Source organism: Oxyura jamaicensis, chromosome 1, assembly GCF_011077185.1.
Source record: "Oxyura jamaicensis isolate SHBP4307 breed ruddy duck chromosome 1, BPBGC_Ojam_1.0, whole genome shotgun sequence".
Taxonomy (NCBI): Eukaryota; Metazoa; Chordata; class Aves; order Anseriformes; family Anatidae; genus Oxyura; species Oxyura jamaicensis.
The window spans coordinates 72499455-72509635 of NC_048893.1; positions in this window are offsets into that span (position 1 = coordinate 72499455).

Genomic DNA, 10181 nt, shown 5'->3' on the forward strand with positions numbered 1-10181 from the left:
ATCCCAAACACTTGATTGTGGGAAATCGGTCAGAAAGTATGTGGAGTATGTTAGACACAGAGATGAAGTGAGAAAAGGAAAATGCAGAATGAGGCGAAAGTCACGTAGCCTGAAGATAAAGGAGATATAATTGGGAGACAAGAAGATCAAAAAACAACAAGTGCAGTCCGGCCTGTTGCTCATCAGTACACAAAAAGGAGATATGGCTGCTGTGCGATCGCCTTGTGAACAATAATAACGGCTAATGAGCAAACCTTGCCAAGTTGTGTGATAAAAGCATGTGGATACGCTAAGCCTATATAAGTAGAGGGGTTAGACAATAAAGTGCTTCAGCTACACACCAGCCTGGAGTCCTGTCGTTCTTTCCCTTCACTTCATGGAAACAAATACATATACTTTTCTCCTTTAAAGTATACTCAAGGCCAGTCTCCACTTTCATGTGCCAAAAAACCCTATCAGTTTGCATGGCAGACACTGTCAGACCTGCTGTAGAGGAAGCAGCCTGGTTTTCTCCCAGGTATAGTCTCCTGGTCTGAACATGACATCCTGCACCCAATTAACATCCAATTTCTCAATGATGGGACTCCATTATACGTGCCTGGTTGATCACCTAATTAGAGAGTCAAAATACCTGTCAGACCAAATTCAGTATAGATCCATTCTTGTGTCCTGACTAATTTTCCAGTGGAACCAATTCTCAGCCCACTCCCAAAGACAAACCGGGGTCACCATCACCCACAACAGACGTGCTGGTTTAGCTCCCCAGCCCACAGCCCTGCCTGAAATGGTGGGGTCAGTGTGCGCTGTGACCGGATCTCCCAGGAACCCAGCACTCCTCCTGAGAGCGGTCCAGAAGGGCTCCTGGCAAGCAGCAGCGCTACAGCACATGCCGCACTTCCCTCCACCTCCCATCCCTCAGCCGAGGCTGAGAAGTGCTAACGTCACCTCTGGTCACTGCCTCTGGTCACAGGTACGCCACAGCCACACGAGCAGCATGTAAAGCGAGGGCCATTCCCCATATGTGCCATACACTGCATACATGCCACCTGCCACTGAGATGCACACTTTACAAGATACATTCAAATGCTCTGATGACTGCATCAGTTGATTTTGCAGTGCCCCGAGGGTCAAACTAAGCTTCATCAGTGACAATGCTCATGTATAGCACATTTCACAGAGCAGACAGAAAATGTACAAGAGAGAGGATGTACAACTACTGAAGCCACCACACCAAAGAGCTCAAGAGGAGGGCAGTGCAGAGTAAGGCATCTTTCAGTGGACACCATCACAGATGACCAGTACCACCAGCCACATCCAGGCACTGGCATGGGTTGACAGCAGGTTGGATCTGTCTCTGGAGCCATGTGGTTGATTTTTAAGTTACTGCCTTCTGCAGTAAAATACCCATTTGTTAAACGAACATAGATGTTTGCTATAATGAACAGAGGTCAGCATAAGATAAAGCCTTTGGGGAGACAAGCCTCCCCTTCCTTCCTTCTTGCTGGCCTTCAGGTCTCCAGAAATAACTGAATAGAGTTTGAGGGCTGGCCCTTGGCATGCTGCTGCAAGTAAAGACTTTGGCTCACTGGCATAAGAACACAGAAAGACTGAAAATGCTGGAAATGGAGCAAGACTAGAGGGTTATAAGGAAAGAACAGAGCCTTCTGCATTACCAGCAGCAGCAAGGGCAACGACAAAACATATTATACTACATGAAAAGTGGAAAACTCCCCCTCCTTATATGTTGGTGTCTTATGTCTGTATGTAGGTACTCTCTTATGTCCTCATTGAGACATCATGTCCCAGGAACCCTGACAGAAACCACACCTCAGAGGACCTGTTGGCAGGCCAGGACTTCTAGTGGAGCCCAAGATACCTGAACACAATTTCCTTTGAAAACTAAGCCACTTCTTGAGCAGCTTTGAAGTACCAGCAACAACTGGTGCTTCTGCAGCTACAAACTTGAGTCTCCTCAGCTCTGTTGATGACACCTGTCCACATAAGGATCACACAAAATTTTTTAATTTCAGTTGAACAGCAAAGCTGTAACTGTTGAAACACCAGTTCCTGTAAACAGAAGACTCTGCCTTACGCTAGCCTCCCTGCAGACCACATAACCTTGGATCCCTTAGCAACAAGTTGTTCTGACATGCTTCTGCAATGGAAAGAGCTTGCCAGATAATCTTCCAAATCCTCTAACATTAAGGTGTGATCCAAAACCCATGCACTGCATTGAAAAACTCCACCAGCTTCATTTGGTTTTTGGATTTGCTGATCTGTAGCAGTTCTTAAAGTACACAAGAAGACATTTAGCACTGTTATGCCTAAGAATAGTAAGTCTTCTGGACTACTGCCAGTATGCAAATCAGTAGGATGCATTTGTATTTATACAGAGCTCTAAAGTATCACAACTCTTAAAAACAAGCACTTAAGACAGTATGATGCCATGCACTGCAACACACAGCCTAATCTCCCCGCACAGATTCACCAACGGGACCAGGAATGCCCCATTCACACTGTCCAGCAAAGAGCATCTGCACGGACTTTGCATGAGGTCACAACTTTGCAGCTGCCTCGCTTCCTATCAGGTCTGCTTGCAGCCCTCCACACATCAAAGTCTCACAAGACTCATACACACACTTCTCTAAACAGAAACAGCCAGATGTCTGTGTCTAGAAGCCTCTCCCAAGATATTAGTATTAACAAATCTTTTAGAAGAAATGAAAAGAAACAGATATCACTGGAACATTATGTTTAAGTGTAGATTAGTTTTTAAGGAAAAGAGAACTACCTTTCCAGTTCCTTGAATTAGTACTTTTAAGAAATTCTGGCATCTGGCTTTGTGAAACTAGAAGTCTTTATAAGGACCTTGCTAAGGCTTTATGCTAAAACTTACCAATGTTCTTACAATTATGCTCATTTTAATGATTTCAACTTTGAAAATTAACAATTTTAGAATGTTTGGTTGTATTAAATAAAAGCAAGTCACCTTTTTCAATTAAGACTGATGAGCTACAGAGCTATTTTGCATACTCTGGCTGCATCTTGTCTGGAAGAAAAACTTTCAACTGTAATTAAAAACTCTACCATCTCACTGAGAGACTAAGCCTAGAGCTGTGTAGGGCAAATCATCCCAGCCTTGATGCAGTTACAGAAGCAAAACGTGTTTTTATGACACTGTAAAAAAGATTATTCTTGTGCACATTAAGCTTATTTTGGTGGAGACATTGACATAAACTATCTACAGTAAAACTTTTGCCAGAACAGAACTCAGTATCAGAGTCCAATCTGGCACTGCTCCAGCAAGACAAGACCGAAGACAGACCTGGTCAGAGGAACAAATGAGCCCTTCAGGAAAAACTCAGCAATTGGGCTGCACAGGTTCTGACTGGAAATTTAAGTCTCTGTTTAAATTAATAGTAGAAAGGATAATAAGTTCAACTTGAATTTGCTATGTCTGCACACAGTCTTTCTGTGGATATATAGACATATCTAGAAAGGTATATAATTTATTTAATATATATATGCATATATATGCATATATCAATATATAATTATTTGATATAATTATATGCAAATTCCTCTCTTAAGAAGCAAGTAGTTTTGCTTAGCCAGTATTCATCTCACCTTCTGCTCAAATGCTTCAGCAGCAAGCGCATTATGATGCACAAGTACACTTCCCTAGCCAAGTAACCTCTCCAGCTGCAGCAAAAGCACCTGTGTGAACCAGACCACAGAACCAGACACCACATACTCTGTCTATCCAGCCAACTTCGGATTCACTGCCCCATACTATAGACATTGAGAGTAACTACAGATAGGAGTGAGCTCTAACACCAGTCTATTGAAGGGAACAGCCTGAACATACATTATCAAGTCAGGAGATAGTAGAAAGCAGCCAATTGAAGCTTTTATCACGTTGTACCCCAAGGATCTGTGAGAGGCTGATTTGCTCCTGAAGCTTCCTAGTAGGTGAGAAGCACCACGAGACTAGCCAAGATCCTGCAAGTTACTTGGCACTTAACTGATATTTAGAAATGTGGACATGCTGCTTCATGACAAAAGCACAGGAACCACATCAGTATCACACTACATCCTGAGCTTTCTGGGCACAAGATGAATGACAAAGTCCAATCAGAATTTGGAGCATTTACTTTGCCAGCACGCATTCATAAAGAAGGACACCTGGGCACAGCCAGCACAAAATGCCATCTACAATGGCGAAGAACACTTGTGACCAGGACAAATCCCAGGCATAAATAATACAACCAACATGAGCGCTGCCTGCAAGGTGAAAGAAGATTGAGTAAAGAGTGCCTTGCAGCTTAGTATCTCTCTGAAATCTATGGTAAAGGCCCTTTTTGGAATCGACTTCCCAGGTGCCTTTACACAAAAGGTTTAAGACCCTGGAGCTTGAGAGACCGGTGGGTGAGGTTGAGGTGAACAGTCTACCCAGGAGGATGCCTAAGGCGAGGAAGTCGACTCCATGCCTCAGGACTGTCTCCACTAAGAAAGAAAAAAGTGATCATTGTAGGCGACTCCCTTCTCAGGGGAACAGAGGGACCTATTTGTTGGCCTGACCTTACCTGTAGGGAAGGCTGCTGACTCCCTGGTCAGGGATATTGCCAGAAAGCTTCCTAACCTCGTTCCCCCCTCTGACCACTACCCTCTTTTGATAGTCCAGGCTGGCAGAGATGATATTGAAGAGAGAAGCCTGAAGGCTATCAAACAGGACTTTAGGGGACTGGGACGATTAGTAGATGGAGGGGGAGTACAGGTCGTGCTTTCCTCCATCCCTACAGTGGCAGCGAGGGGTACAGAGAGGACCCGGAAAGCCCACCTGATAAACAGGTGGCTCAGAGGCTGGTGCCAACACAGTAATTTTGTTTTTTTGACCACAGGGTGCTTTACTTGGCACCAGCCTGGTAACTGCAGATGGGTCCCACCTGTCTCTAAGGGGAAAAATATACAGGGCTCATTGAGAGGGCTTTAAACTAAGTAAGAAGGGGGACGAGGACGGGGATGGAATAAGGCTTGTTAGAGGTGTGCCAGGGGGAACAATGTCAGGGTCTGAGGAGACGGCAATGGCCCAGCTGAAGTGCATTCACAAGCCCCCCCCATGAAGGGGGACTTCAACTTCCCAGACATATCCTGGAAATGCAATACAGCCCAGAGGAAGCAGTCTAGGAGGTTTCTGGAGGGCGTGGCAGATAGTTTCCTGATGCAGCTGGTTAGTGAGCCTACCAGGGGAGGTGCCCCACTGGACCTTCTGTTCACAAACAAAGAAGGACTGCTGGGAGATATGGTGGTTGGGAGCTGTCTTGGGCAGAGTGACCACAAAATGGTAGAGTTCTCTATTCTTGGCAAAGTCAGGAGGGGGACCAGTAAAACTGCTGTCTTGGACTTCTGGAGGGCAGACTTTGAGCTGTTCAGCACTCTGGTTGGCAGAGTCCCTTGGGAGGCAGTCCTGAAGGACAGAGGAGTCCAGGAAGGCTGGGCACTCCTCAAGAAGGAAATCTTAATGGCTCAGGAGCAGTCTGTCCCCATGTGCCCAAAGACAAGCGAGCATGGAAGAAGACCGGCCTGGCTTTTGGTTGATAGTCAGCTGCATATGAGACAGCAGTATGCTCTGATGGCCAAGAAGGCCAACAGCATCCTGGCCTGTATAAGAAACAGTGTGGCCAGCAGGGAAGTGATTGTTCCCCTTTATTCGGCTCTGGTGAGGCCACAGCTCCAGTACTGTGTTCAGTTTTGGGCCCCTCACTACAAGAAGGACATCGAGGTGCTTGGCTGAGTCCTGAGAATGGCAACGAAGCTGGTGAGGGGTCTGCAAATCTCTGTGCTCATCCTCCATCATGCCACTGGGAAACAACTGAGCAACTGAGTCTATTGTATTTCTCTGGATGACTCCTCCATACAGACTATATATAAACATACACATGGACATACACAAACAGGTAATAATAGAAGGTTTATTTAGCCAAACACCTGCTGCCCAAATCTTTCCTATGGTGTGTGATGAAAAAAAAAAAAAAAAAAAAAAAGCACTGCGAATAACCTACAAGTGACACTTACAGCAAAACACCTCCTTTATTTCAGTTCAAGGACATCACTCTTTGACATCACTCTTTGACCAACAAGAAAGGGGAAGTTTTTTAACGTTCCTTTAATAGATCAAGATAAAATAGAGCATTATCCAAAACAGCATATTGTCCAGGGTCTGAAAAGAAGCTTAAAAACTGTACCTTGCTATAAGCCCTCCCAGTGCCCCAATAGTTTCCTAAGGTATTTAAAGCAGATTTTGGAGCATCTGAACAGCTGTGCTGAGGTTTTATTAATCACAGTGCAGATCCGGCAAGTCTTGAAAGCCCAATATATACCAAGACAGAACTATTTCACAGTAACACCAGGCAAACTTAGACTTCATGCATATTTCCATATAACCTAATATGGGGGGAAAAAAAATAAACCACATGGTCACATGAGCACTGAAACTAATGCATCCCACTTTCCTCAGGATGTGTGCCATGACTGATTGTAACATACAGAAATGCTCACTCTCACAGTCTCCCCATAGACTGTTCATTTTTCTAATCACTTCACTCCCACATGGACTCTCATATCTTACACAGGTCGAGTTCATTTGCAGTTTTTCCTGCAGTGGTGATCCACTAAGGTCTTTCTGTTCTAATCGGGTTGCTCATTTTGCCAAAACCTGTATTCATTTAATAATCCTGATGGTTGTTTTCTCTCAGGGCCATTTTTAGTCAAATGATGAGTGAAAAACATTCCTGGAAAGGAAGAGGAAGGGAGGAGTCAAACAGATAGTGAGATCACACATACCATGGCCATAGGAAATCAGACTAAAAATGCTTTTTCCCAACAAACATCTGTGGCTGTTGTTTCTTTTAAGTCAGGGTTGAACGATAAGTCAGTTCAGCCATAAAAAATCAGAAACAGGAATATAATGTTCAAAAGCATAAAGCAAAGGTTCAAAGTACAAATTTAAAGACTTCCTCGGATAGTTAAACATATAGACTTTGACTCTTAAAATGCTTTAGAATTTGAAATCTTAACCGTACTTGATCTCCAGGCACCTGCTTACAAAGCCATATTGCTAAAGCAGGAGTAACAGCAAAGTTGCTTACATGTCACAGTAAATACTCCGAATACCACCATAGTTACTATCTCCACCATACCTAGGAATTGTATTTATTGTCCCATCATAAAGCAAAGTTATAAGCTTACAGTGGCAGTTTTGATAAGCCTAATGAACACTCCTCTCTGAATACAACCTCTCTAAAAATAGATCACAGCATGTAAGCTTGCCAAAAAATATTTACACTTAGTTGCTTATAGGAGGGAAATCACATATTATGGTTATTTAAGACATGGCTGCCACCTATGATTAAAAAAAAAAAAAAAGACTCATAGAAGTAAAAAAAATCAGTATTATTCTACGGATCTCTGAGCTATGTAGCTCAGATGAGTTGTACACAAAGACTAAAAGGATTAATTTAACTGCATTGCAACTGCTGCATGGACCAAGTTAAAGGTCTTGTATATACACACAGCTGAAATGGTAATAACAGGCTCCTATTTACACTATGATAAAAAAGACAGGCCAGCAAAAGCAAGAATTATTTATTAAGAGCTCTCTGGCTTGCTTACTTCTCATGCTATTAGGGGAAGAGCAGGCAAGGTTAGTTTGGTTGTGGCAAGTCAGCAAACAACATTTCAATTATTGTGGAGAGTAGCTGGTGTAAAAGGCAGTCTACAGTCTTGGAAGATCACTCCGACATCTGCTGGTCCACTCAGAGAAGCTGAGCAGAAACTGCCTGAAGGGAGGCAGAGAAGTTCCCAAGAGTGAAGTGGTTCCCAAGCACAGAAAAGGTTGACCATACCTTATGTGGTCTATCAACTCATTCAGTGTCACTTAGGTGAGCTTCCAATTTGCTTCTGTTTCACAGTCTCATATCAAGATTTAGCTTCTAGCCCTGCAGTTTGTTCTGGTGGCTGACCAAGTCCTAGCACAAGGCTTGAAGAACCTCTCTACCTCGACATTGACCCTCACCCCAGCACCTCTTCACAGCTTAGCCCTGGGTCCCCTCCAGTTTCAGGGCTGCAGTCTTAATGACCTGCATGAGAGCCACCCCAGCACAATGCACAAGACAGCTCAAAGCACGCCTTCCATGGGCCTTAAATCTTCCAAATGAGGAAAAAGTAGAAGGGTAGTAAGCCATTTTCCTCTAAAATGAAGGGCTTCAATGGCCCACAGCCCCATAGTGCTGTGCATAAACATCATGACCAAGAGGCAGTTCCAGGGGTAGGGACTGTGTTTTCTGTTCTCCTTGTCAAACTGAAGGAATACTTGGATTAAAAGCTGAGTCACACATTTCCGTTTCCTTTACATCATGCTGGTAAAAGCATGGCCATGCTTTCTATATTACCACAGCATCAGTTCCCCAGGGAACACCAAAGGAGCAACTACAACAGGCCATCCTACAGCAAGGGGAGCTGTGGCCACAGGATCAGGCAAAAAAAATGATACACAAACTCAGCAAAATGGCACAAGCTGAGTGACTGCAGCACTCTGACCGAGTGCCTGGTCTCCTTAAAAACACAGTCTCACAACACTGACACTTCTTGTTGAAGAAGAGGCACCTCGAACCTGTTTAGGTTTAAAAGTCACCTTTAAACGAACTTTCCAAGTGTGCAGTTGCCATCCCCTGCTGGAAATGGGTTTTCTCCACCAACTTCCTTCAGAAGTAAATGACATCATGTTACCATGATTGATTTAAAATAGATAATGGAGGAAATACCAGTAAGCCACACCAGAACAGCCAGGAGAAGAAAAGGGAAGCAATTTCCTTGAGATGGGTTTTAAGGCCAAATAATTTAAGTACTAAAATCTGCCTTCTAAATATCACAGGCAATTAATAGACTCAACATGGGCAAAGCACACTCACTCAACAGCCAGTCAAAAGGAGACTAAAACTAAAATTGCTTCCTACCCTACACCCCTCTGGCACCACAACAGAGCCAAGGCCAATTTTAATCAGCCAGAAAGCCAAAGCTGCATCTCAGCATAAGGAAACCATGCTCAGATTTCCTGCGAGCAGAAGGCACCATTTTGTGTACAATGGGATGTGCTTCTCCACAAAAATCAGGTGTTTCGTCAGTCAGGTAATCGGAGGGCAACAGTGTACACTGTCCTCAAGGAGGCGACGCTCAGGGGAAAGTTATAGTTTGTTCATACAGGACTGGACCATCTTTATCAAGCCTGTTGGCCGTAAGAGCTGTTTTTGTGCGGACAGGGAGACGTGTTGCTTCAGTGCAAGCAGTACTATCTCCGCATAGCCTTTGGTGTAGACAGCTATGAAAACACGTTGTGGGATTATCTAGATAAGGCCAGCTGTGGGCAACTAGCAGCATGCACCCCATGAAGCTGCATGCCCCTAAGATGGGTGCAGCGTCAGCTGGTGCTGTGGCTGACAGAGCTCCTTCCAGGTGCCCCATGCCAAAGAGGGAGGCTAATACCTTCATGCTCTCCCTTGAGGGTGCCCATGCTAAATTCTGTCGTGGGGGGGGGTGACACCTTTTTGCTTAAGTCAGTCAGTTATGGAAATCCCCTGGGCAAAGTATCTGTGCCAATATAAAAGGCATGGATAAACCAGGCACAAAACACAGGTGGATTTAATCATTCCCTCGCAGCTTTTACAATTGTTACACTTCGACTAGATTTACAAAAAAAAAAAAAAAAAAAAGACTCCCACATTGTCACCAGAAGTTTATTTTACAGAACTAAAGCAGGTTCCCCTCCCAACAGCGAGTGGCCGAGTCGGGCAGCGGCCGAGGGCGCCCCTCTGATTGAACGGCGTTCGGCGATCAACCGCCCCCGACCAACCGCCCGCGGCGGTTGGGGCCGCTCCTCCTCCACTCCTCGCCGCTGACCCTGGCCCCAGCCCCGGTACGGCCGAGGCTCCACGCCCCGCCGTGGCACCGCCCGCTCGCAGGCCTGAGGGCGGGTGGGCAGGCAGGCACGCTGCCGACCTAGCTGCTCCTTCGCCCTCCTCGCCACTGCCCCGGGCGGCGCTGCCCGGCCGGAGAACAATGGGGGTTTCTGCCTTGCTCGGGGAGGGCTTTTGCCACCCCCTCCCCCTCCCCCTCCCCGCCCCCCC